Raw genomic sequence first — 26180 nt, 5'->3', positions numbered from 1 at the left:
GAGAAATCTGCAGGAACATTCTAGCTCCAGAGCTGCAGTGGGGTAGTTGAGGCTATTAGGTACATCTCAGCTCAACTGCTCCTCTGCCCAATCCTCCTTCATTCCTCTCCCTTCTGCAGCTGCTCATCCTGAAGTGCTCCCTAATAAACACCTGAACACCAACATCTGTCTTAGAATCTGTGTCCTGTGAAGAATTCCTACAATACCAAGTGAAGTATTCAAGTTCATCCAGCCAACAAGGACAGAACTGAATCATAGACTCATCTTTCTGACCCTAGGCAAATATATATTTTCTACTTTGTGCTAGCCACAGTATATGTAACACGTGTAAGAAGTTAGTGAGATGCTGAGTCACAGCTACTTTAGTCACGATATCATAATGCTTGATCTGTCAACAAAAATGCCATCTTTTTCTCAGTTATCTCAGAGTGAGTTCTTAAAGATTTGTTAAAAGCAAAACTTTTTTTTAACTGAAAATACTCTTCTAAGTATATAAAATCCAAAACTGGAAAATGAAAGGCCTATTCAGCAATAATTCCCATGGACTGCAAAGACGGAATAATTGATTTGTGAAAAGAAATGGTGTTCTACATTTTCATTAATGCTGCAAAATCCAGCTCTATGTGATATAGCACATTTTAGTCTCAATTCCAAATAAAAATTATACTAACGCATCCCACAAATTATTGCTTTACTAAAGCTGAAAAATTTAGCCCTGAAACTGATAGAAAAAAAAGCAGAAAAGCATATGAAAATGTCAACATTTTCCACTCAGAATCTTAATTTTGTTCCCCTAGATACTAGTTTGATAGGGAACCAGGATTCAGCTTATTCGAGTGAATAACTCATAAGCCACCTACACAGAACATCTACAACCCGAGGGCTTACTTAGAAATGACCTCTTTGTGTACAAACATTACAGAAAACCCTTTACCAAGAATTTTGCCTGGCTGGAAAATGAAATGATTTGAAAAAGTCTTCTGGGATTTTTCCCACAAAGTGATAGACATTAAAGAGTTAATAGATAGGATACTTTTAATAAATCCTTATTTTTAAATTCTCCAATAGACCTGTAGGGAATGGAAAGTTGGCAGAAGAACCAAGGTGAATGAGCCCTGCTCTGAGTAAGGGAGTCATCCCTCACTGTGGAGGAGGCCGGCCAGGGCAGATTTCATCCCAATTAGGAAAAGGTTTTCCTTCTTTCAGTGGATTAGTCCACACTTCCCGCTGAGAAGCACTGCTTGTCTCTAGATATGGGCGTGTTGTTTATTGATGTGTACCTCCTGGGTGACCTGAAGAATAAAGAGATGCATCTTCAAAGGAACCTGAACTGGATTGTTAAATCCTCCCAGGAGGTTTTCACTGATAGAACTGTGTTGCTGAAGCCCACTTGGAAGCACTCTGCTGATAGGACTTCCCTTCTCACTCCCCACCAAGCACCACTCTAATCTAGTTTCTCATTTCTTCCTCTCCCCACAGGGGCCCCTGAATTCAATCTTGTCAGAATAACCCAGACATAGGAAAATCCACAGCTGGATTCTCATCTCCCTTTGCCTGATGAGGTAGGGGTAGGAGCGAGGGAAATTGGGTTTATGGGAGAAAGGAGAGGCTTCAGGGAGTGAGAGTTACATCATCGAATTATGGATGAGGGGACCCACTGAGAATACAGCAGATCAAACAGCAGGGCCATTCCATGGCACATTTCACCATCTCATATTTGCTCTTTGAACTATGAAGGCATTCATACAAATATTTACTTTATAAAAACATGTATGTAAATATATAGTTCATAAAAATAACAAAATCTTTCTAAATTCTAATCCCTAAGGTTTATCACCTCTCTCCAGTACAATTGGGTGCCTTGTACCTGGGTGGTAACAATGAGGAATGTCAAGGAAGGGAAAGTGAGGGATGGTGGTCTCACAGAGGCTGCAGCATCCTCTCAAGTTGTCTGATAGCCAGCAGCTCTGGACAGTGGTTCCTTGACAAGTAAGGATAGAGTTAGAAGATAAAGAGCTGGAAACACCTCAAAGCTGGTATGAGAGCATCTTTCTAGAACAGACAGATTAGAAGCTGACCCTTCAAGGGTGAGGAAGTTGGCTGCTTCTCATGGCTCTTTCTTGGGATGACTGTTCAGCACCTGGGCCAAAATGTCAAACGTTGAACTCCTGTTGGATTTTACTTCATGGCTGGGATATTGTGTTTTGTCATCAGTTTGTGTGTTTAAAATTTTTGATTAGTTATGAATAGTGGAAAATCATGAGATTTCAATGGAAATAGAGATTTCTAACTTTTATAAACCTATGAATGTAAATACCAAGGCCAAATTCTAGAATAACAACACAGCCAGACACCAGTAGCCACGGCTGGTGGTGTTGGGGGGATCAGCTTTCACAGTCCTATCTGGCCCTTCCGACATGTGCATACCCCCAGCCCAGATGAAACATGGGATGGGAGCCCCCTGCTCTGTGCATAGCCCCTGCCCAGATGAAGCATGGGAGGGTGGCCCCCTGCTCTGTGCATAGCCCCTGCCCAGATGAAGCATGGGAGGCCGCCCCCTGCTCTGTGCATACCCCCTGCTCAGATGAAGCAAGGGAGGGGGGCCCCTGCTCTGTGCATACCTTCTGCCCAGATGAAGCATGGGAGAGGGGCCCCCTACTCTGTGCATACCCCCTGCCCAGATAAAGCATGGGAGTAGGGCTCCCTGCTCTGCCACCTGAAAAAAAAGTGTTTCATGCCAACTGTTTCATTTTTGCATTTGGCTTTTTTCTATATACTTCTGTGACTTAAGGGAAAGGACTTTGCAATATGACTAAATGAGAACTATGTCTGCCTTTCAGCTAAGACCATAGATTTCAAACACCGACTCCTAAATAAACACCCACAAACACACACACACACACACACACACCTCACACAGTTTACAATGTAATCTAATGCAATTTTTGAGTTGCTATATTGGAAAAAGCAGTGAGAATTTGGAAATGCAATTTCCAAAACAATGAGCATGGGAGAGTCCAAGGGATTTGAGGTCCCTCAAGTCTCAAATTACTTATTTATTAACATGGGCAGAGAAAAAGAAAAAACTATTCCCTGGTATGATTCTCCTACATATTGCTTTTCTGTTTGAGGCAAGGTATCAGCAAGTTAAGTATGCAATCTAGAACAGACCTGTTTCATCTTACCAGACTTACTTTCCTCAGTACTTTGGGGCTATACATAGTAACAAATTGAAATAAAATTGTATGACACATGTCCCCATGAACTGCAGAATACAAACTGTACAAATTCACAGTTTACATTCTGTGGTTATAACATACTTACAAAAATACGTATGCTTTTTAAAATTTATAAACAGATTTTAGAAAAGTATCTTCATTGAGTATTTCCTAAACTTTTTGTTTCAAATGGTTTCAAAAGGACATTTTCTTCTTTCCCCACTTCTTTGGTTAACATGTGTAATGAGTTGCATTTTTATTGTGTTGCTCTTTTCAGTGACATCACATAGAATTAAGTACGTAAGTAAATCATTGTTATTTGATGAATTCTGTATAATAAAAACAAGCATGTATATGCTGATATTTTTATTTTCTAGCCGATTGGGGACTTTCCTTAACTATTTCACAATCTAGAAGCTCAGCAAACAAATTCAGAAAGGGGAGTTGGTAGGGTGGATGACCCCAGACTGAGGGGTTAACCTAGTTCTATTTCGCAGTGAAGGGTCACCGTACATATGCTGCTAGCATATGACATAATTAGAAACAAAAAGCAGCCAGGCCAACTTCTAAAAAATGTGTCTCAGATACATGCTAAAGAGACACCCAGCAAAATCATCTGCCCACTGTGTCATCCCTAGACCCTGTCCCCCAGCCCGAGCACCAGGCCCTTCATTTCACTTTCTGCTTTTCCAGAAACAGCAATTTTCAGAGTCAGAACACTGAATTTTAATTCAGATCTTCCACCTGTTCTATGACGTGGCCTATTTTTCCAGTCTTTAGTTTTGTTGACTATTAAAAGAGGATAAAAATAATAATGCTGAAAAGTTTTTGTAATAATCCATTTGTTCACTCAACAGATACTGAATTCTTACTGAGTACCAAGGACTGTTCCAGGTGCTGGAAATACAGCAATGAGGGAAAAACTAGGTTCTTGTGCTGCTGTTTCTTATTTTTCTAGAGGAGAGATCATAGTAACATAACATAATGTAATGTTGTACACGAAATGTAATAAGGTAGAGACAACCAATAGGAAGAAAAAGATAAAGCAGAGGGAAAGAATAGAGATTGTCAAACAGGTGATTTTTAGAGAAGATGATTGTTCAAAGACAAAAGTGCATGTATGAGAAGAGAATGTCAGGAGCTCAGCTGTGAGCCTGATGCTGAGGAGGCTTGCTGCATGAAAAGTAATTCTATGTGTGGCTGACCGTACTGTTAAAAGGAAAAGCCTCACTAAGTTACAGGGACTTAGAAGGACTCAGACTTTTCACTGAAGCTTCAAAAAAGTCACACAATAAGGACAAGTTTACTATTTTATAGCTATAGTTCAAATACATAATAGAAAACACTAATGCTAATTCTCAATTACAAAGATACAGAATTAACCTAAGTGCCCATGAAAGAGTCAATAAAGAAAATGTGGTAATGTGGTAGATATACACCATGGAGTACTACTCAGCCACAAAAAAGAATGTTATAATGCCTTTTGCAGCAACTTGAATGGAGCTGGAAGCCATTATTCCAAGTAAGGTAACTCAGGAATGGCAAACCAAGTATCAGTGTTCTCACTTGTAAGTAGGAGCTAAGGTAAGAGGATGCAAAGGCATAAGAAAGATATAATGGACATTAGGGACTCAGGGAGGAAGGCTGGAAGAGGATTGAGAGAAGGATAAAAGACCACAGATTGAGAACAGTGTACACTTCTTGGGTGATGGCTGCACTAAAATCCCAGAAATCACCACCAAAGAACTTATCCATGTGACCAAAACCACCTGTACAAACAATTTAGATTTAAATTTTTAAAAATCCTTCAAATCTAGAAAACAAACAAACAAAAATGCTTGTGCTAGTTAAGACCAAAACCTAAAAACTAAGGACAAAACTGGAATACACTCACCTTAGGAAAGCTTTAAACAAACTTCCACGTAATAAAGGTGATGTGCCAGGAATTACAGGAATCTCACCCTCTTTGTTTTTTTTTTTGTTTTTTTGCCATAAAGATGTTTTATGAGGTCAAACTACACACTATAAAGGTCTCAACTTCTTTTTGCCATGAGAGTATTAGGCAAAACTACACGATATAAAAGTGACTTAAAATGTATCAGGAGGAGATGTAAAGACTCAAAGAAGTACAGAGAAGTAACAAGTATCCTTGCAAAGTCATCTCAGGGTGTGCACCTGGGCTGGGCTGGGCAAGGACACCCCTCAGAGAATGAGAGCCACTGAGGAGCACTGTCAGAGAGGCCCCTTTTCCTGCTCCAAGAACAGCTTGGGGAAGTCTGGGGGACCTTTCCCACCTCTGCTGCTTCCAGGAGCCACTTCTTTCAAGATGAGGCACTATCCTCCTTGCCAGTTCTCCTTTTACCCCAATGGCCCATTGTCAACACTCAGAAACAGAGAGGAGCATCACCTGTTTTCCCTGACACATCTGAGGCCAGTGGGTATGCCCAGGGAAATTGGGGTGGAAAGAGTATATCTGCCCACCCCCAGGCTATGCTTGCTTTATCTTGTCTGTGTGATATGGGGGAGGGGAATTACCAAGAGGTCATCACATAGGCCATGGACAAGTTCTACAAGAGCCAGGTAGAAGAGCACTGTCCTGGCATGCTGCCCAGCACCCAGCTCACACACACATCTCTTATTTGACAGCTTCCCTGAAGCAGGCCTTGAAGTCCAGGCTCCCTGACAAGCCTCTGGAGGAGATTCTGCTGGGCTAGGGTCCTGGGCTAGAGGACCCATCCCCAAGGGTGTCACCCTCGCCAGTCTCATCCTGACAATCTTGGATTGTTTTTGCCCTGTAGTTTTGGAGTGGGAGTCAGGCAGACAGGAGACAGTGCTCATTAGCCTACTTTCCAGAGAACATCAGCCCTCCAGACGGGGGCATGTCAGACCTCCACTAGGTCATTCTCACTGGTTGCCAGTTGAAGGAAACAGCACTTGTGAGCACCTGCCTGTCTCACCAGGTTCTGTTCAGAAACTCCATCTGTGCTTTTGGACTGACACTACCCCAAGCATGCAGACCAGCAAACCTATCTATGGCCTTCACAACTGAATCCCCTTATTTATGGGGTTCACTGCATGTGAGTATATGGTGGACTCAATTCCTGCCTACTAATTTTTGCCAGATACCCATGCCCATCTTATTAAGAGACTGAGGCCATAGAGACACACCCAGGCCATTATAGTATGGGGGTGGCTGGGGCCCTGCTTGTTTACCCTTCATTGCTGGTTCAGGGCCACCTGTCCAACCACATTCCTACCCCGAGGTGATACACTGGGGACATTATACACCAGGGTCACAGACCAGTTATAAAATTCCACAAACAGGCCCAGCTGGTCCCCTGGAAGTTTGGTAAATAGGATAAACCAAGGCTTACCTTCAGAAACAGGTTTCCCACCAAGTAGCTGCCCAAGGCCCAGGCCAGCCCCAAGTTTGTGTGAAGCCTGCCTGCCATGTCTACAGCCCATGCCGACCACTCCAGGAGCCACTGGACTGCTTGTTCCTGGGATGTGACAAGCCCAAGACAGCTGCAGCCTAGCAGGACCACTATGCCCATCTGGAAGCAGTACCCAGGGGCCTATAGAAAGAAGTGGAGGTGAAACTAAGTGTCATAAAAATACTTTATTAGGCCAAACTACACACTATAAAAATGCTTTAAAATGTAGCAGGAGGAGATGTAAAGAGTCAAAGAGGTACAAAGAAGTAACAATGGCTATCAGAATACACTAAAGAATCCACACTACTTCTCCCTTTACCTGGAAAAGGAAGCTTCTAGGCCACCTCCTCCTCAGCTGTGGCGTCTTGGTATTACTGATATTCTGACACCAGGTCGTTAAGGTTGCTCTCGGCCTCGGTGAACTCCATCTCATCCTTGCCGTCACTCGTGTACCAGTGCAGGAAGGCCTTGTGCCTGAACATAGCTGTAAACTGTTCGGCATCACGTTTGAAGAGCTCCTGGACCGCTGTGTTGTTACTGATGAGGGCGGCCGACATTTTTAGTTCCTGGGGTGGGATGTCACAGACGGCTCTTTTCACGTTGTGAAGGAGCCACTCAGCAAAGTAGCTGCTGTTCTTGTTCTGCATATTGAGCATTTGCTCATTCACTTCCCTCATGGACATGTGACCTCTGAAAATGGCAGCCACGGTTAGGTAGCAGCCATGTCGGGGGTCACAGGTGGCCATCATATTCTTAGCGTTCCAGAGCTGCTGAGTGAGCTCAGCCACAGTCAGGGCCTGGTACTGTGGCTGGTCAGTGAGGCAAAGCCAGGCATAAAGAAGTGCAGCCCAGGAAATGGAACCATGTTTGCAGGCAGCTTTGGCTGGTTGGCATTCAGCTGGCCCGGGAAGTGCAAGCACGTGGTGACATCACTCATGGTAGCAGACACCAGGTGATTCAGGTCACCATAGGTGGGTGTGGTCAGTTTTAAGGTTCTGGAACAGATGTTATGGAGCGCTTCATTATCGATGCAGAGCGTCTCATCTGCATTTTTTTCAGCTGGCTGATGGAAAGTGTGGCATTGTAGGGCTCCACCATTGTGTCTGACACCCCGGGCGAGGGCAGGACACTGAATGTGTTTATGATTCCGTCTGAATACTCCTCCCAAATTTCACCCATGAGAAGTGTACCCATCCCAGACCCAGTCCCCCCACCCAGGAAGTGGGTCAGCTAGAAACCGTGTAGACAATCACAGCTCTCAGCCTCTCTTCTCACAACATCCATCACCGACTCCATCAGCTCCGCACCTTCCAATGTAGTCCCCATTGGCCCAGTTGTTACTGGCCCCACACTGACCTGTAAGGTAGTATAGCCAGTCAGTCACTCGATGGCCAGGTAAATGGTGGTCACCACCACAATGCAAAAAGGGCCAAGTGTCACATGTGAGGTGAAAGCACCATTCACCCTGCATGTGGAGCAAATAAAACCCCCTCCCCCTAAGTTACAGGACAGCAGCCTTGCTTGTTAGAATCTAGACCAGGAGCCAATCCCGAGACAGCCAACAACAGACTCACTACAGGTGGCTCCTGCCCATTCCCAGGCAATGGGAAGGCTGTAGTCATGGCCCCAAATCAGCTCTTTGCAGGAAGAGGAAGATTACATCAGCTCCTCAAGTTGAGGAGACAGCTGGGCCTTCCTCCCTCAAAGCCCATATAGGAAAGGGAGACTGAGTGACTCAGAGGATGGGAGGGTGTTCAGGGGCCCCAGTTCCACAGTTCCCATAGAGATAACCTTGAGGACCTCATTGACTTTGAACTGCCCTGGCTAGGAAGCCGCACCCCAGTCGTCATCCACAGCTCACCAAAGATGATGTCTGGCCTGAAGATCTGCCTGAAGGGCCCCGAGCTCATGGAGTCCATGGTGCCCGGCTCCAAATCCACAAGCACAGTGTGAGCCACGTAGCTGCCACCTGAAGGAAATGGGAAGGCATCCGTTCCCACGAGAGCTATTGGGGCAAGACTGGAGTCTCACCACTGGCCTCGTTGTAGTACACATTGATGCATTCCAGCTGCAGGTCACTGTCCCGACAGTAGGTGCCAGTGGAGTTGATGCCATGTTCATCAGATATCACCTCCCAGAACTTCGAGAGATGCGAGAGGCCAGACAGGCCAGGGCTGAGTCACAGAGCTCAAGGAGTTGGAGTTGCTCTAGTCCCTCTCCCACTTCCACCCACACCCTCAGGCCACTAAGTCCCTTGAGGTTCGACCTGGCAGTCTTGCCAGCCACACAGCTCCACCGCATCCTGGGCAGGGAACCCAGGGACCACAATGCAGAGGCACCACCACTTTCACTGCCAACATCTTCACCGGCCACCCCGCAGACCCTAGTTGTGCCCTTAGATTAGATCCCTGGCTGCCAACTTTTGCGCTGATACGGTTTTTGCAGTATCCAGTTTGGGTGAGCATGAATGCCCTTATGGCCAAGTCGGGACTATGGGCAGCAGAAAAAACGTGAAAAGGAGAAGCAGTCACACAATGATTCAGCCCGCGGTCCGCCAGTGCTTAGGTAGCCCTGTGCCCACCTCCTGCAGCCTTGGCTTGGGCTCCCAGAATAAGAAACAGCTTTATTTTTTCACAGGTGTACCCACCTGTGAATCCCTTGGGGTTTAACATCTATTGGAGAGTTCAGGTGGCCTTGCTCCGGTCCTTTCCACATTGGGGAAAGCTGGTCAACTGGAGAACTTCTTCCTGTGTTTTCAGTAAGACCAAATCCCTAGCTGAGCTGAAACTGAATTTTCTTCTTGTGTGGGAGGGGAAGCCTTTTGTTTCCATAGTCGCAGAGTGCCTTTCCACCTGTCCTAGATTGATGACATATTTTTGTGATAGATGAGATGAGTTCTTTCATCTCTTAGGAGATCTGTGCTTAGGAAAGGCTTTCTGTATGCCAACTCAACAGGACCTAATTATAAGTTTTCCTTTGGAGCAGCTCAAACCCATAGTAAGCTATGGGTGTTAGAGGTAGTCAGGCCTCTGATTTCATTAGACTTCTTTAGAGTATGATTAGTTCTTCCACATTTCCAGAGGGACTACAGTCTCCACACAGAGCGAAGGTGATATTTGATTCCTAAAACTGAGGATAGGTATTGGGATATACCCGATGTGAAAGATGGGTCATTGTCACTTTGCAGACTTTTAGATGACCCAAACTGAGGAATAATATCTTCTGGTGAACACTTTTCAGATAACATGGGGAACGCCTTGATCTAACCAGTGAAGGTATCAGTAAGTATTAGCAAATACTTGAATGTCCTACACAAAGGCATCTGAGTAAATTAGAGTTTTCAGTCCTCACCTGGAGAGGATTCTCAACATCAGACATGTTAAACTAGAGGAGAAAATTGCTGGCTGTTTGGGTTATTTCAGGCACAGAGCTCAGGGCAGAGTCACCTGTTTTAGTGTCTTGAAAAGATTTATTGTCATAAACCAATGAGACATTAATTGAAACAAACAACCCTTTCTAGGGTGAAAAGAATCATGTAAGTGCTTAATTATTTTTCTATGATTAGTACCTGGCATTAGTAATGTATTACCACGAGTCAGCTAGCCAGAGGGCCAAGTTTAGCTGGGCTAAACTGCATTCCCTGGCCCATTTTTCTTCTTCTTTGAAGCATTCTGGCCCAGCTCTGGGTATGCTGACCAGCATGCCCATCAGCTTCATTGGCCCTTTTAGTGCAGTGACCTTGGCTACCCCATCTGCAAGGGCATTTTCTTTAACACGGTCAATCTCTCTTCTGACGTCCTCTGCAATGAATTATATTCACTTTTCTTTGGCAGCCAAGCGGCATTCTAACAAGCTCAAAATCTGAGTTATGTTGTATGGAAAAGCCCTCTGTGGTCAGGAGTCCCTACAAATTCCAAATTGCAGCATAAGCATGAAGCACCACAAAAATCATACTTAGAATCAGTGTAAATGTTAACTTTTAATACTTTCTCAACTGCAGGGCTCTGGAAAGTTCAATTAACTCAGCTTTTTGAGCTGAGGTAGAGGCCAGTAAGGCTTGTGACTTGATTAACTTGTGCTGACCAATAAGAGTATGTCTAGCCCTCCTGTTTTCCTGATGCATAAAACAACTTGCATCTGTTAACCACTCTTCCTTGGGATGGTCAAGGAGTTCATCTCAAGTCTGGCCTGCTAGAATAAATTTGTTTCATAAAATGTGACATGGTTTGGCTGTGTCTCCAGTCAAATCTTCTTAAATTGTAGCTCTCATAATTTCCATGTGTCTTCGGAGGGACCCAGTTGGAGGTAATTGAATTGGGTGGGGGCTTCCCATGCTGTTCTTGTGACTGAATAAACCCCATAAGATCTGATGATTTTACTTTAATTTTTTTTGCTTGTTTTCTGAGACATAGTCTTGCTCTGTTGCCCAGGCTGGAATGCAGTGGCACGATGTCGGCTCACTGAAACATCTGTCTCCTGGGCTCAAGTGATTTCTTTCTCAGCCACTTGGGTAGCTGGGATTACAGGTACCCACCAACATGCCTGGCTAATTTTTTTATATTTAGTAGAGATGTGATTTCACCATATTGGTCAGGCTGATCTCAAACTCCTGACTTTAGGTGATCCATCCAGCTTGGCATCCCAAAGTGCTGGGATTACTCCCCTTTTTAAAGTGGAGTTTTTCTACACAAGCTCTTTTGCCTGCTGCCATGTAAGAAATGTGATTTTGCTCCTCCTTTACCTTGTGCCATGATTGTGAGGCCTCCCCAGCCATGTGGAACTGTGAGTCAATTAAACCTCTTTTCTTTATAAATTACCCAGCCTCAGATATGTCTTTACTAGCAGCATGAGAACAGACTAATACAACCTGTATGCTGGAAAGGCTGGAAGCACCTGTGTACTCTAGCAGATAAGTAGCTTGGTTTATGGTTTGGCAGACTTCAAAGGTTATGTCCAAAGTGTCTAGCACTAAGGCCTGATTCTTTAATAAATGTTCTCCTATAATCCACTGGTGCCCTTTAGTTTCTAGGACCACCTTCCCTTGGTGTTGGGGTCAAAAAACCTTTAGGTGCTGTCCTAGTGTTTCCTTATTAGCCTTGCCTACTGGAAAAGTTGTAGCAGCAACAGTGCTAAGAAATCTGACACCCTGAGGCCACCTGGTCTATCTGCTCAGAAAAGTAGGCTGCTGGCCTTGGATTGTTCCCTATGATTTTTTTCATGTGGGGCTGTTAAATAAATTTCAACTTCTAAGTATAATGATGGAGAGGTTCTTGCTGATGTTTTCTGATAATCAAGGTAAAAAAATACTAGGTTCCAAGACATCTCTTTTTTAAAGCGTCACTTGGACCAGTGGCAAATTAAACAAGCAATCAGCTAAAAGTCAGAAAACCATTGAGGAAAGTAAAAGCTAAATTGTTTGAGGTTTGCTTCCTGTGGTAGCCTCCAGGCTGCTACAAAACAGGCAGTGAGCAGAAAGGTGACAAGATGCAGAGCCTTCAGATGAGGGACAGAGAGCACAAGGTAGGCAGTCCAAAAAGAGAAAGTGGCAAACATCTTGTTTAGCAAAATCCATTCTTTTCAATATACCCCAGGGCCTCTAACCCTGTGAGCTTGGCCTCTAATCTGAGTATGACACCTCAAGCCCTTTAACTTTTGTGGCTGAGTCTCTCACTCTAACATTATACTGTAGGGTCTCTCACTTAAGTGATAGTAGATAATCATTCTTACCCACTAGAATGGCTTTATGACTCTGAAAGATACTCCACTTTCTCAATGTCAGCTGATTGATTCTGTATGGATTGTTTTCCTTGGAGTCGGGGTCTTATCTTTGTGTCTATTCATAATGTTGCTGAAAGATGTTGCTGGAAAAGAGGGTCCTGATACAGACCACAAACATTCTTAGATTGTGTGCAAGAAAAAATCTGAGGTAAGTCAGAGAGCACAGTGAAAAAAGCAAGTTTATTAGCAATGACTCCAGTACAGAGTTTGGTATCCTCAGAAAACAAGAGCAGCAGTGCACTGTCTTGTTAGTCTCTCTACTCAGAAGTAACTATAAAGAGAAAGAGTTACAATTAAACTTGAAAATGCACACGTACTCACTAAAGACAGGTGTTATTGGTTTTAACAATGGCCATTAAACCTTCGACCTAAGCTAGCTCATTAATACTATATTTAAGGAAAAATGCTGCACTCCTAGGACATTTATACATTTTTTTCAGGCTTGGTGGAAGATGTCTTGTATGGCCATACATATTCTGTCATTGGTGGCCAGCTATAATATGTGGCTATTTTCAGACCATAAGTATTTATCTTTTAGCTGTCTTGTGAAGACCTAGCTACTCGTATTAAGATAGAGTATTCTAGTCATGTTTATTAAATTAGAGCTTGGTAACTATGAGTTCCTCTAACACAACAAATCTACTCCTCAAGGAGAAAATGTATTTCTCAGGAATTTTGTGCATTGTTTGATGGAATTTGGTGTGTTTACCAAAATGGTATAAAACAGTAAAATTAGTCCTCAAAACTTCCTCAGAATTATATATCAAGTAAACAAAATGATTATAGATAATATGCAAGTTGATATAGTTGATTCTCAAAAGGAATTTTGTTTTAACACAATGAGGCTTTTCTATTTTCATTTATTTATTATTATTATTATTATTATTTTGGGACAGAGTCTTGCTCTGTTGCCTAGGTTGGAGTGCAATGGCACCATCTTGGATCATTGCAACCTCCGCCGCCCAGGTTCAAACAATACTTCTGCCTCAGCCTCCTCAGTAGCTGGGATTACAGGCATGCAACACCACATCCAGATAATTTTTGTGTTTCTAGTAGAGATGGGGTTTCACTATGTTGGCCAGGATGGTCTCAAACCCCTGAACAAAAGTGATCTGCCCACCTTGGCCTCCCAAATTGCTTAGATTACAGACATGAGCCACACATATGATTAGATTAATTACTTTTTTTTTTTTTTGAGATAGAGTTTCACTCTTGTTACCCAGGCTGGAATGCAATGGCGTGATCTCAGCTCACTGCAACCTCTGCCTCCTGGGTTCAGGCAATTCTCCTGCCTCAGCCTCCTTAGTAGCTGGGATTAGAGGCATGCACCACCATGCCCAGCTAATTTTTTGTATTTTTGGTAGAGACGGTTTTTCACCATGTTGACCAGAATGGTCTCCATCTCTTGACCTCGTGATCCACCCACGAGTGCTGGGATTACAGGTGTGAGCCACCACGCCAGGCCTAGATTAATTACAATTTAAACCAAATCAGATTCAACAAGGTAGTACCTCTTAGTTTCAAGATGTTTCCTCTCATTTTAAAATGTGGCATTCTTTAGTGGAAAGGAAAAATAGTGTTTACCTCTACAGTAAAAAACAAGGTTCCCCACAGGGATTGGTTGACTGAGAACTATGGCTCAGGATTAAAAATCTTTCTTTCTTCCACTTGTAAACCAAAAATAAATTCCTAAGACCCTATTGTTTAAATGGAACCTTCTTCTTGGATAAGGACATTTCAAAGTTAACCTGAAAAGTTAGTTCAGGCCATGGATCACACATACCTAATTATACTCTCCTCCCTTTTTAAAAAATAATTTAATTTTTAAATTTATTTTTGTGGATACATAATTTGTGTATATATTTATGGGGGTACATGACATACTTGGACACAGGCATTCAATGAGTAATACATAATAAAAAATGGGGTATCCATCCCCTCATTCATTAATTGCTTGTGTTATAAACAATCCAATTATACTCTTTTAGTCATTATAAAATGTATAAATTATTTTTGACTATAATCACCCTGTTGTGCTGTCAAATATTGTTTTATTCATTTTTCTAACAATTTTTTGTACCCATATAACATTCCCACTATCCCCCACTTCCCCCACTGCCCTTCCCAGACTCCAGTAGCCATCCTTATACTCTGTCCCTATGAGATCAATTGTTTAGAATTTTAGCACCCACAAATAAATAAGAACATATGACATTTGTCTTTCTGTATCTGACTTATCTCACTTAACATAAAGACTTTCAGTTCCATTTATGTCATTGTAAATGACAGACTCTCATTCTCTCTTATAGCTGGATAGCGTATATGTACCACATTTTCTCTATCCAGTCATCTCTTAGTACACATTTAGATTCTTTCCAAATCTTGGCTATCATAAACCCTGCCATAGCAAACATGGGAGTACTGATATGTCTTTGATTTGTCAATTTTATTTTTTTTAGGTATATACTCAGCAGTGAGATTCCTGGATCATATTGTAGTTCTATTTTTAGTTATATCGGAAACATCCAAATTGTTTCCAACAACAGGGTATGGGGGTAAAATGATATCTCATTGTAAGTTTGATTTGCATTTCTATAATAATCAGTAATATGAAGCACCTCTTCATTTGTCTGTTTGCCATTTGTATGTCTTCTTTTCATAAATGTTTATTTAAATTTTTTGCTTACTCTTTAATTAGGTTATTACATTTTTTCCATAGAATGTTTTGAACTCTTAATATATTGTTCTGTGTTAGTCTGCTACTGCACTGCAATGAAAAAATACATGAGACTGGTAATTTATAAAAAAAATCAGTTTAATTGACTCACAGTTTCACACAGCTGGGGAGGCCTCAGGAAACTTACAATCATGGCAGATAGGGAAGCAGGCATCTCTTACATGGCAGTAGGAGAGAGAGCAGGTATGTAAAGCAAAGAGGGGAGATATCCTTACAGAAGCATCAGATGTCATAAGAACTCATTCACTATTACAAGAAAAGCATGGGGGAAGCACCCCCATGATTTAATCACTTTCTACCAGGTCTCTCCCTCAACAATTGGTGAGTAAAATTTAATATGAGATTTGGGTGAAGACACAAATCCTAACCACATTATGTAGCTATTAATCCCTTTTCAGATGGCTAATTTACAAATATTTTCTCCCATTCTGTGGGTTTTCTCTTCACTTTGTTGATTGTTTCCTTCACTGTAAAAAAGCTCTCTAACTTGCTGTAATCCCATTGTCCATGTTTGCTGTGTTTGTCTTTGCTTATGGGGCATTATTTTAGAAATTTTTGCTCAAACCAATGCCCTAGAGAGTTTCCCCAATGTTTTCTTGTAAAAGTTTGATAGTTTGAGATGTTAGGTTTAAGTCTTTAACTCATTTTAATTTGGTTTCTGTATGTGGCCAGAAATAGGGTTCTAGTTTCATTTTTCTGCCTATGACTTGCCAATTTTCCCAGCTCTATTTATTGAAGAAATTGTCTTATTTTTTATTGTATGTTCTTGGCACTTTCATTGAAAATAAGTTTACTCTAGGTTTATGAGTTTGTTTCTGGGTTCTCTATTCTGATCCATATCTGTGTTTATGCTAGGGCCATGCTGTTTTAATTACTATAGCTTGGTAGTATAATTTGAAGCCAGGTAATGGGATTCCTCCTGTTTTGTTTTATATACTCAGCATATATTTGATTATTATAGTATTTTATTGTTCCATATAAATTTCAGAATTCTTTATCTATTTCTTTGAAGAATGTCATTATTATTTTAGTGGAGATGGCATAAAATCTATAGATTGCTTTGGATTGTGGGAACATTTTAAAAATACTGATTCTCCCAATCTGTGAACATAGAAATATTTTTCTATGTTTTGTGTCCTCTTTCCTTTCTTATACTAGTGTTTTATAGTTTTAATTGTTGAGAACTTTTATTTCTTTGGTTAATTTTTACACATTTTGTTTTATTTGTGGCTATCGCAAATAGCATTATTTTTTAAAATTCTTTTTCAGTTTGTTCACTGTTGGCTTATAGAAATTCTACTGATTTGTATATATCAATTTTGTATTCTGCAAATTTAATTAACTTATTAGTTCTAATAGTCTTTTTAGTGGACATATTAGGCAATTCTTACATTGCTATAAAGAAATAATTTGGGTAATTTATAAAAAAAGAGTTTTAATTGGCTCATGGTTCTACAAGCTGTACAGAAAGCATAGCACTGGGTTCTGTTTCTGGAAAAGCCTCTGACAGCTGACACCCAAGGTAAAAGATAAATCTGGTGCTTGTACATCACATTGTAAATTCGAGGGTGTCTGTGGGGGGAAGTGCTACATACTTTTAAACAACCAGCCCTCATTAAAACTTACTATGTAAGAATAAGAAAATGATACCAAAATATTCATGGAAATTCTGCCCTCATGATTGAATCACCTCCCCAGCAGACCCACCACCAACATTGAGGATTACATTTCAATATGAGATTTTGGTGGGGACACACACTCAAACTATATTAGTTTGCCCTTGGCCATTCCAAATCTTATATCCTTCTCATATTTTATTTTATTTTATTTTTCTTTGAAATGATTTATTGTTCGGTTTTGCACATGTGTGCTGAGGACAGAGCAGGTCCAGCCTGGGGCCTGCTCCCCACTGCAGCATTCCAGGCCCCCAGAGCTGGCCAAGGGTGACAGGGCGCATCTTTCCACGTTAAGAAAGGGGAGATTCCCTGAGTAAAAGACGTTTCCTTAAGTAGGAAGTGTCCAGCCTCCAGGAGCGGCCCTGAGGGTGGGGGTTCTGGGCCTTCAGGCCACAGCACTACTCATGACTTCTGAGAAGCCACCTGGTGTGCGAGGCGTGGCTGTCTGAGGCTCCTGCAGCTCAGGCTGGGTCCCTTTCCAGGCCAAAGACTTCTCCAATTTGGTTTTAAAAAGCAATCCGTGCTACCTGGGCAGTCCACGGTCTCTTTTGAGGCTCGCCTCTTGCAGCAGCCATGGCACAGGCTGAACACACATCTGTTGCCCTTTGGGTTGCCACACTGGTTACACTTTGCATATTTTGGCTTCAGAGAGGGGTCGAAGGTCTTGTGGGGGTTCCTCAGCTGCTTCTTCTGCTTGTTCTTGGACAGGACTTTCGTGCCACACTCCGCCTCCTCCAGGGCCCGCTTGCTGTGCCCACCTGCCTTCTCCTTGCTCCCCTCCCTGGGCCCCGGCCGGACGTAGGGCTGGCAGATCCAGTAGAAGGGCAAGTCGCCGGCGGGTTTCGCTCCCTCCTGCCTGGATATCTCCTCCTGACACCATATCTTCAGCTTCTGGCTCACGGCGGCAATGCCTTCCAGGGTCTTCACCTTGGCCAGCTCCTCTCGCAGCTGCTGATGCACCTGCAGTGTGTGGTGCCACAGCTTGAAGAGGTGGACCCGGATGTAGGACAGTGGGCAGGGGTGCTCCCGCACGATGTCCGGGTATCCCTCGGCCTGCTCCCACACGGCAGGGCTCCAGCCCTTAAAGAGGGCAGAGTTGTGCAGGTTGCCTTCTGCGCTCATGACACCCTGTACACCCGTGTCCTGGATGCAGCCCTCCACATCCTGTAGGCTCTGGATGTTCCCATTGGCAAACACAGGAATGGCCACAGCTTTCCACACAGCCTTAATGTGTTCCCAGGAGGCTGCACCTGACAGGGTCCCCTTCTGCTCCTTGGTGCGCCCATGAATGATCAACAAATGGCAGCCGGCCTTCTCCAGCATCTGGGCATAGCTCACGGTCTTGTCAATCTCTGGGAAGACACGGATTTTGCACGTGACGGGAACAGAGACTTTCTCGTGGGCCAGCAAAATTATTCTTTAGAGCAGGTTCCATTCGTCCTGCAGGAAGGCGCCATAGTGACCTCTCTTGGCTATCATCTGTGGGCAACTGAGGTTCAGGTCGATGGCGTCACAGTAAACCTGAGCCAGGAGAGCCACCTGAACTAACACCTCCGGGTCATTGGTACAGAACTGCACGATGAGGGCCTGGTCCTCGGGGCACACCTCACAGTACAGGTTCTCCTTCTGGTAATTGGCGTCGCAGACGAAGACTTGGGCATGCAGCATGGACGTGTAGCAGAGCTGTGCCCCGTGGCGCCGGCTCAGCAGCCTCCAGGCCAGCTCGCTCTGGTCCACCATGGGGGCCACCACGTGGCGGGACCCCGAAGGGTGTGACTCCAGAACTCGAAGCCCTGCAGCTTTGGCATCCTCTCCAGGTGCTCGAGTGTTCCGCCGTGTCCGTCGTGCGCCTTTGGCTCTGAGGGCGCCGGCCGCCTGTGTCCCGGGCCTGCCCCGCTCTGGCCGACGCCAAGGGACCCTGCCACGCTTGGGCCTCCGGGAACGCCAGCACTGCGCTGGGGCCCGCAGCCGGGCTGCAGCTGGGCCCAGGGCTCTGCGCCGACACCGGCCCTTCTCATATTTTAAAATACAATCATGACTTCCCAATAATCCCCAAAGTCTTAGCTCATTTTAGCCTTGATTCAAAAGTCAAAAGTTTCATCTAGGGCAAAACTAGTTTCTTCCTTCTATATGCCTGTTTAAAAAAAAAAGTTAGGTAGGTACTTCCAAGATACAAAAGGGGTATAGGCATTGGGTAAATACTCCTATTCTAAAAGGAAGAAATCAGCCAAAAGAAAGGGGCCACAGGACCCATGCAACTATGAAACCCAGAAGGGCAGTTATTAAATTATAAGAATTCAAAATAATTATTTTTGACTCTCTGTCCCATTTCCTGGACATATTAATGCTTTGGGAAAGTCTGACCTTGTGGCTCTGCATGGTTCAGCCCCTACAGCTGCTCTCATGGGCTGGTATTGTTTGCCTCTGACTTTTCATGGTGCAAATCTCGAGCTGTAGCTGGATCTACCATTCTGGGGTCTGGAGGACAATGATCCTCTCCTCGTAGATCTACTATGCCATGCCCCAGTAGGGCCCCTGTATGGGGACTGTAATCCCACATTTCTTCTCTGCATTGTTTTAATAGAAATTCTCCATGAGGGCTCCACCACTGCAGCATGTTTCTGCCTGAACTCCCAGGCTTTTGCATAATTTTTTGAAATAAAGGTGGAGGCTTTCAAGTCTCAACTTTTGCATTTTGTAATAGGCTTAACAGCACATGGAAGCTACCAAGGCTTGTGACTTAAACCCTCTGAAGAAGTGACTGGAGTTGTAACTGGGCCAATCTGAGATACTCCTGGAGCTGGAGCGGTGGCCAGGATGCAGGAAGCCATGTTCCAAGGCCTCCCAAGAGAGTATGGTCCTCAGCCTGATCCCAGAAACTATTGTCTTATTTTAGATCTCAGGGCCTGTGATGGAAGGCTGCCTCTTAGATTTCTAAAATGCCTTCAAGTCCTCCATCTCATTGCCTTGGCTATCAATACTTGTTTTTTTTTTTTTTAATTATGCAAATATCTCTAACATTGGTTGCTCCACAGCCTACTTGAATTTCTCTCTTATAAAAGCTCTTTATTTTTCTGCCACATGGTTAGCCTGCAAAGTTTTCAAAATTTTACACCATGCTTCTTTTGTATATAGAAGTTACAACTTATTTTTTTGGCTCCAGCATGTAAGTATAAGTTGTTAGAAGCATCCAGGCCATATCTCGAATGCTTTGCTTCTTAGACATTTCTTCCAAAAGAAATCCTAAATGGTCACACTCTCAAATTCAAACGTTTATATATCTCTAGGGCATGCACTTGGCTGAGACATAACATGCATGACCTTTGCTTTGGTCCCAGTAAGTTCCTAATTCTCATGCGAGACCACCTCAGTCCGGCCTTCACTGTCCAGCGAGACCACCTCAGTCTGGCCTTCACTGTCCGGATTACTATCAGCATTTTGGTCACAGCCATTCAACCAGTCTTTAAGAAAATATCAACGTTCCCTCATTTTTCTGTCTTCTTCTGAGTTCTACAAACTCTTCCAACCTCTGCCTGTGTACCCAATTATGAAGCTTATTCCACATTTTTAGGTATTCTTACAACAATTTTCCCTTTTTGGTTTCAATTTTTTGTATTAAGCCATTTTTGCATTATTATGAATGCCTGAGACTGGGTAATTTATTTTTAAAAAGGAAGTTTAACTGGCTCATGATTCTACAGGCTGTAAAGAAGACATAGCCCTGGCATATGCTTCTGGGGAGGCCTCTGGAAGTCTACAATCATGGCAGAAGATGAAGCAGAATCTTGCACATCACAGGACAAAAAGCAGGAGCAAAAAACAAAGGAGTAAGTTGTTACACACTTTTAAATAACCAGATCTTATGGGAACTCACTCACTATCATGAGGATAGTACCAAATGGGATGGTGCTAAGCCATTTATGAGTAATCTACCCTGATGGTTAAATCACCTTTCACCAGGCCCACTTCCAACATTGAGAATTACATTTCAATATGATATTTGGGAGGTTTAAATGTATATTTAAACCCTATCAGAGGAGTCTTTATTTTGTTCCAAATATAAGATTATATCATCAGCAAAATGAAAATAGTTTGAATTCTTTTCCAGTTGGAATGCCCTTTATTGCTTTCACTTATCTGATCGCTCCAGCTAGTACTTTCAGAATTATGTTGAATAACTGTGGTAAAAGTGGACATTCTTGTCATCTTCCAGATTTCAGAAGAAAGCTTCTAGTTTTCCCTCACTCAGTATGATACTAGCTGTGTGTCTGTCATATGTGACTTTTATTACGTTAAAGTATGTTCATTCCATACCCAGTTTTCAAAGGTTTTTTTTATTATAAAAGAATATTAAATTTTGGCTGGGCTCAGTGGCTCACACCTGCAATCCCAGCACATTGGGAGGCTGAGATGGGTGATCACAAGGTAAAGAGATGGAGAGTGTTCTGGCCAACATGGTCAAACTCTGTCTCTACTAAAAATACAGAAAAAATAGCTGAGCATGGTGGTGCACATTTGTAGTCCCCACTACTCAGAAGGCTGAGGAAGGATAATACCTTGAACCTGGAGGCAGAGGTTGCAGTGAGCTAAGCTCATGCCATTGCACTCCAGCCTAGTGACAGAGTGAGACTCTGTTTAACAAAAAAATATTAAATTTTATTATATAATTTTTTAGCATAATTGAAATGATCACATGGATGTTGTCCTTTATTCAGTTTATATGATGTATCACATTGATTTTGATGTTGAACCATCTTTACATCCTTGGAATAAATCCCACTTGATCATTATGAGTTACCTGTTTATGTATTCTTTCATTCAGTTTGCTAGGTATTTTGGACATTTTTCATCAATATTCTCAGATATGGGCCTGTAGTTTGCTTTCTCAATGTTTCTTCGTCTGGTTTTGATATTGGGTAATACTGGCCTCAAAGAATGAGTTTGGAAATGTCCCCCTCTTCTCTAATTTCAGTCTGGTCCTACAGCCTTTTATATTCAGGTTTTAATTTCCTTCTTTTTTTTATTGCATTTTATGTTTTGGGGTACATGTGCAGAACATGCAAGATAGTTGCATAGGTACACACATGGCAGTGTGTTTTGCTGCCTTCCTCCCCTTCACCCACATTTGGCATTTCTCCCCAGGCTATCCCTCCCCAGCTCCCCCCCTGCTGTCCCTCCCTTATTTCCCCCAATAGACCCCAGTTTGTAGTACTCCCTTCCCTGTGTCCATGTGTTCTCATTTTTCATCACCCGCCTATGAGTGAGAATATGCGATATTTTATTTTCTGTTCTTGTGTCAGTTTGCTGAGAATGATGTTCTCCAGATTCATCCATGTCCCTACAAAGGACACGAACTCATCATTTTTGATTGCATAATATTCCATGGTGTATATGTGCCACATTTTCCCAATCCAGTCTATCATTGATGGGCATTTGGGTTGGTTCTAGGTCTTTGCTATCGTAAACAGTGCTGCAATGAACATTCGTATGCATGTGTCCTTATAGTAGAACAATTTATAGTCCTTTGGATATATACCCAGTAATGGGATTGCTGGGTCAAATGGAATTTCTATTTCTAGGTCCTTGAGGAATCACCACACTGTCTTTTGCAATGGTTGAACTAATTTACACTCCCACCAGCAGTGTAAAATTGTTCCTATTTCTCCAAATCCTCTCCAGCATCTGTTGTCTCCAGATTTCTTAATGATTGCCATTCTAACTGGCATGAGATGGTATCTCAATGTGGTTTTGATTTGCATCTCTCTAATGACAAGTGATGATGAGCATTTTTTCATATGTTTGTTGGCCTCATGTATGTCTTCTTTTGTAAAGTGTCTGTTCATATCCTTTGCCCATTTTTGAATGGGCTAGTTTTTTTCCTGTAAATCTGTTTGAGTTCTTTGTAAATTCTGGATATCAGCCCTTTGTCAGATGGGTAAACTGCAAAAATTTTTTTCCATTCTGTTGGTTGCTGATTCACTCTAGTGACAGTTTCTTTTGCCATCCAGAAGCTGTGGAGTTTTATTAGGTCCCATTTGTCTATTTTGGCTTTTGTTGCTAATGCTTTTGGTGTTTTAGTCATGAAGTCCTTGCCTACTCCTATGTCCTGAATGGTTTTGCCTAGATTTTCTTCTAGGGTTTTTATGGTGCCAGGTCTTATGTTTAAGTCTTTAATCCATCTGGAGTTAATTTTAGTGTAAGGTGTCAGGAAGGGGTCCAGTTTCTGCTTTTTGCACATGACTAACCAGTTTTCCCAACACCATTTATTAAACATGGAATCCTTTTCCCATTGCTTGTTTTTGTCAGGTTTATCAAAGATTGTATAATAGTAGATATGTTGTGTTGCCTCTGATGCCTCTGTTCTGTTCCATTGGTCTATATCTCTGTTTTGGTACCAGTACCATGCTGTTTTGATTACTGTAGCCTTGTAGTGTAGTTTGAAATCCAGTAGTGTGATGTCCCCCGCTGTGTTCTTTTTGCTTAGAATTGACTAGGCTATGCGGGCTCTCTTTTGGTTCCATATGAAGTTCATGGTGTTTTTTTCCAGTTCTGTGAAGAAAGTCAATGGTAGCTTGATGGGGATAGCATTGATTCTGTAAATTACTTTGGGCAGTATAGCCATTTTCATGATAATAATTCTTCCTAATCATGAACATGGAATGTTTCTCCATCTGTTTGTGTCCTCTCTGATTTCATTGAGCAGTGGCTTGTAGTTTTCCTTGAAGAGGTCCCTTACGTTATTTGTAAGTTGTATTCCTAGGTATTTTATTCTTTTTGTAGCAATTGTGAATGGCAGTTCGTTCTTGATTTGGTTCTGTTTAAGTGTGTTATTGGTGTATAGGAATGCTTGTGATTTTTGCACATTGATTTTATATCCTGAGACTTTGCTGAAGTTGCTTATCAGTTTCAGGAGTTTTTGGGCTGAGGCAATGGGGTCTTCTAGGTATACTATCATGTCGTCTGCAAATAGAGACAATTTGGCTTCCACCTTTCCTATTTGAATACCCTTTATTTCTTTTTGTTGCCTGATGCTCTGGCTAGAACTTCCAGTCCTATATTGAATAGGAGTGGTGAGAGAGGGCATTCTTGTCTAGTCCCGGATTTCAAAGGGAATGCTTCCAGTTTTTGCCCATTCAGTATGATATTGGCTGTTGGTTTGTCATAAATAGCTTTTATTACTTTGAGATATGTTCCATCGATACTTAGTTTATTGAGGGTTTTTAGCATAAAGGGCTGTTGAATTTTGTCAAATGCCTTCTCTGCATCAATTGAGATAATCATGTGGTTATTGTTTTTGGTTCTGTTTATGTGGTGAATTACGTTTATATACTTGCGTATGTTGAACCAGCCTTGCATCCCCGGGATAAATCCTACTTGATCATGATGGATAAGTTTTTTGATGTGTTGTTGCAATCAGCTTGCCAGTATTTTATTGAAGATTTTTGCATCTGTGTTCATCATGGATATTGGCCTGAAGTTTTCTTTTCTTGTTGGGTCTCTGCTGGGTTTTGGAAACAAAATGATGTTGGTCTCATAAAATGATTTGGGAAGGATTCCCTCTTTTTGGATTATTTGGAATAGTTTCAGAAGGAATGGTATCAGCTCCTCTTTGTGTGTCTGGTAGAATTCGGCTGTGAACCCATCTGGATCTGGGCTTTTTTTGTGTGGTAGGCTCTTAATTGCTGCCTCGACTTCAGACCTTGCTATTGGTCTATTCGTAGTTTCGGCTTCCTCCTGGTTTAGGCTTGGGAGGACACAGGTGTCCAGGAATTTATCCGTTTCTTCCAGGTTTACTAGTTTATGTGCATAGAGTTGTTTGTAGTATTCTCTGATGATGATTTGAATTTCTGTGGAATCTTTGGTGATTTCCCCTTTATCATTTTTTATTGCATCTATTTGGTTGTTTTCTCTTTGCTTTTTAATCAATCTGGCTAGTGGTCTGTCTATTTTGTTGATCTTTTTAAAAAACCAGCTCTTGGATCTATTGATTTTTGAAGGGATTTTCGTGTCTCTATCTCCTTCACTTCTGCTCTGATCTTAGTTATTTCTGGTCTTCTGCTAGGTTTTGAATTTTTTTGATCTTGCTCCTGCAGCTTTTTCAATTTTGATGATAGGGTGTCAATTTTGGATCCCTCCACTCTTCTCATATGGGCATTTACTGCTATATATTTTCCTCTGGAGACTGCTTTAAATGTGTCCCAGAGATTCTGGCATCTTGTGTCTTCGTTTTCATTGGTTTTGAAGAACTTCTTTATTTCTGCCTTCATTTCATTGTTTATCCAGTCAACATTCAAGAGCCAGTTGTTCGGTTTCCATGAAGCTGTGCAGTTCTGAGTTAGTTTCTGAATTCTGAGTTCTAACTTGATTGCACTATAGTCTGAGAGACTGTTTGTTATGATTTTCATTGTTTTGCATTTGCTGAGGAGTGATTTACTTCCAATTATGTGGTCAGTTTTAGAGTAGGTGTGATGTGGTGCTGAGAAGAATGTATATTCTGTGGATTTGGGGTGGAGAGTTCTGTAAATGTCTATCAAGTTTGCTTGTTCCAGGTCTGAGTTCAAGCCCTGGATATTCTTGTTAATTTTCTGCCTGGTTGATTTGTCTAATATTGACAGTGGAGTGTTAAAGTCTCCCATTATTATTGTGTGGGAGTCTAAGTCTCTTTGTAGGTCGTTAAGAACTTGCCTTATATATCTGGGTGCTCCTGTATTGGGTCCATATATATTTTGGATGGTTAGCTCTTCTTGTATCAATCCTTTTACTATTATATAATGACCTTCTTTGTCTCTTTTGATCTTTGTTGCTTTAAAATCTATTTTATCAGAGATGAGAATTGCAACTCCTGCTTTTTTTATTTTTTTTTTTTTTGCTCTCCATTTGCTTGGTAAATCTTCCTCCATCCCTTTATTTTGAGCCTTTGTGTATCCTTGCATGTAAGATATGTTTCCTGGATACAGCACACTGATGGGTTTTGGTTTTTTATCCAATTTGCCAGTCTGTGTCTTTTGATTGGTACATTTAGCCCATTTATATTTAGGGTTAATATTGTTATGTGTGAATTTGATACTGCCATTTTGATGCTAGCTGGCTGTTTTGCTCATTAGTTGATGCAGATTCTTCATTTTGTTGATGCTCTTTAACATTTGGTATGTTTTTGGAGTGGCTGGTACTGGTTGTTCCTTCCTATGTGTAGTGCCTCTTTCAGGAGCTCTTGTAAAGCAGGCCTTGTGGTGACAAAATCTCTGAGTACTGCTTGTTGGCAAAGGATTTTATTTTTCCTTCACTTATGAAGCTCAGTTTGGCTGGATATGAAATGCTAGGTTGAAAGTTCTTTTCT

General features: G+C 42.2%; 1 long non-coding RNA gene and 2 pseudogenes across 1 annotated transcript in view; 1 reads left to right on the top strand and 2 right to left on the bottom strand.

Annotated features, from left to right (window-relative positions):
• LOC128929763 (uncharacterized) overlaps positions 1 to 26180 on the top strand; it is a 95233-nt gene that overhangs the window by 53560 nt on the left and 15493 nt on the right. Inside the window, exon 2 of the long non-coding RNA XR_013526975.1 lies at positions 20545 to 20670. This is a non-coding gene — a long non-coding RNA (uncharacterized LOC128929763). The remainder of the gene's footprint in view (positions 1 to 20544; positions 20671 to 26180) is intronic.
• On the bottom strand, positions 6797 to 8571 carry LOC100388709 (tubulin beta-8 chain-like; annotated as a pseudogene).
• Positions 16763 to 18651, bottom strand: LOC100394610 (tRNA-dihydrouridine(16/17) synthase [NAD(P)(+)]-like pseudogene; annotated as a pseudogene).

Source organism: Callithrix jacchus, chromosome 15, assembly GCF_049354715.1.
Source record: "Callithrix jacchus isolate 240 chromosome 15, calJac240_pri, whole genome shotgun sequence".
NCBI lineage: Eukaryota > Metazoa > Chordata > Mammalia > Primates > Cebidae > Callithrix > Callithrix jacchus.
The sequence above is the reverse complement of the archived record's forward strand: the minus strand, read 5'-3'. Positions and strand labels throughout refer to the sequence as shown.